Consider the following 2,546-nt stretch of genomic DNA (forward strand, 5'->3'; position numbering starts at 1 on the left):
CCAACGTGGGCGAAAACGCCAGATTTTGGAGACTCAAACACATTGTTCACCCCATACTATTATACATTGTTGAAAAGCACTGAATGTCTACTTTCCAATGCCGTTAGAAGCGCATCATTTGGAGTTCCACAGCTCGAGTTATACTCCGTCGAAGGTGCATAGGTCAGTTGGCCTCACTGCAAGTTGCCACCATATTCGTTTATGCACATTTCGGGGCAGTTTTCTCCCTCAATTTTAGTGTCCACCATGCAGTGCCATATATGCCTGGAAAGCTCTTGATTCCTACTTTCCATTGCTTTTTGAATCACCTCATTTGGAGCTCTGTAGCTCAAGTTATTCTTGTTGGAAGTATACCCCTTGTATGCCTTGTGGCGCCAACGTTAGCCAAAAAGTTAGAGGCTAACGTTGGTGCAAACTTTTGCTCTCCAGGGTGTGTTTTTCATGCGCCAACGTTAGCCAAAAAGTTAGGGGCTAACGTTGGCGCAAACTTTTGCTCTTCCAGGGTGTTGATTTGTGATGCCAAAAGTTAGCCAAAAAGTTTGAGGCTAACTTTTGCTCCAGCTTTTTGCTCCCTGGTTCATTTTCAATTAATCCAAAAGTTTGAGCTAAAGTTTGAGGCAAACTTTTGCTCAAACTTTTTGTCCTCTCTTCCTCCTAGCCAATCCTTCTTGCTTCAACCTTTCTCCAAGCTTTCTTCACCTATCATTAATCAACCAAACACATCAAAGCTATGCTCAAAATCATGAGATATTCATTCTTTCATAATATGTGACAATTATAGCATAAAATCTCATGAAATTGCATTAATTCATACATGGTTGATTAAATCAAAGGAATCATGAAAATCTACCCAATTGGCTTGCTTATGGCTTAAGAAAGTGCATAAAACCTTTTGAAAACAAATGAAAAAGCATAGAAAAACATGACATGGTGACATGTCATCACAACACCAAACTTAAACCTTGCTTGTCCCCAAGCAAGAAAAGAATCATGCAATAAAGATTGACAATCCAAGGTAAGAAGAATAGCAACTCAATGTTCATGGTAAGCTAGTTTTCTAAGCATGCTACAATCACAAAAGAAATGTAAATGATTGATGCTTCCATCTAGCTCAATTTATGAAGTCTTTTTCTTATATTTCTTCCTTGAAACAAGCTTTTGATTTTTTTTTATTAGCTTCTCCTTATGGGTGCTTTGCCCCATGAGTTGATAACAAAGCTACGACTTCTAAATGCTTTGTTTTCAAGTATTACCACTTGATACATAAGCACCACAAGCATTTGATTAGAGGACTTCATTAAGCTCATTTGTTTCTTTTCTTTTCTTGACTCTCTAATCATTGATGCTCAGAGCCTTGAGCTTTGAGGGAGTGCTTTTGCACTTTGAGCCTAACCTTGACTTCTAAGTGTTTTGTTTTCAAGCATTTGGCTTGATACATAAACACCACAAGCACTTAACAATATAATTGTCATTGGTACTCAGAGCCTTCAGCTTTCTCATTCTTTCCCTTTTTCTTTTCTTGCTTTATTTTGCATTTGCTTTCAAGGTTTTCATGATTTTAAAAGATTTCACAAAACGTGCTAGATGGAAACTTCAATTAAATAAAATCTAATGCAATTAAGCAACAATCAAACATACTAGCTTCCCAATACTTTTATGCACATGCTAAAATCTTCTTTAATTCCTTGTTTGTTTATGATCATGATACTTTATTGCTTTTGAATTCACAAAACTCAAGTTGGTAATCATAATGACACAGCACCATGTTGCAAATCAAGATTCATGTTATGCTTTATTCATACACACATGTAAACAGAAAGGATGAAGACAATCATGCAATTTAAGTGCTGGAAACAAATGAGGAGAAAAGGAACTCTACAACCTTGTAGTTCATCTTCATTATTGTTGTCCTTTTTCCTCTATTCTTCCTCCTTCCCTTGCCAAACTCAGAATGCTTGCTCATCCTCAAGCAACAATTAGAACCATGGCTATGGGGCTAAGATGGATCATGAATGTCTTACACAAGAAATGTTAGTAGTACATGTGTTTCAAGCAAGCAAAATTAAAGATAATAATCAAGGCACAAGAGACAGAGACATTGTGATTGCAAGCTTAAGAAGGTGAGCATAATACTTTGCATAAAGAATAAGTAGCACACCAAACTTAGTGTGACACTTTCACTTGGAATCAATGCAAGTATCCAGTAAAGATTTGAAGCAAATTGTGTTGCATAGCAACACCAAACTTAGAATGCAATCCTATGTCCATTTATTTGAATTAAAACAAAGCAAATGAAACTGTTCTTTATTAAATACAATCACTAAGCCAAGAATCTGTCATTAATAAAGCTCTCTTGGTGATGTATTAATAAACACAGCAAATAAGCAAACTAAAATGAAAGCATTAAAAACAATGAATTAACTAAAGTAAACAGAATAACAAAATATCAAACCAAAAGAAAATTAACACTGCAAAGACATTATGGTTATGCAGACAAGTGGTGTTGCTGAATGATTTGCATAGAAAAGTAGGTGGCACACCAAACT

This window comes from Arachis hypogaea, chromosome 20 (genome assembly GCF_003086295.3).
Source record: "Arachis hypogaea cultivar Tifrunner chromosome 20, arahy.Tifrunner.gnm2.J5K5, whole genome shotgun sequence".
Taxonomy (NCBI): Eukaryota; Viridiplantae; Streptophyta; class Magnoliopsida; order Fabales; family Fabaceae; genus Arachis; species Arachis hypogaea.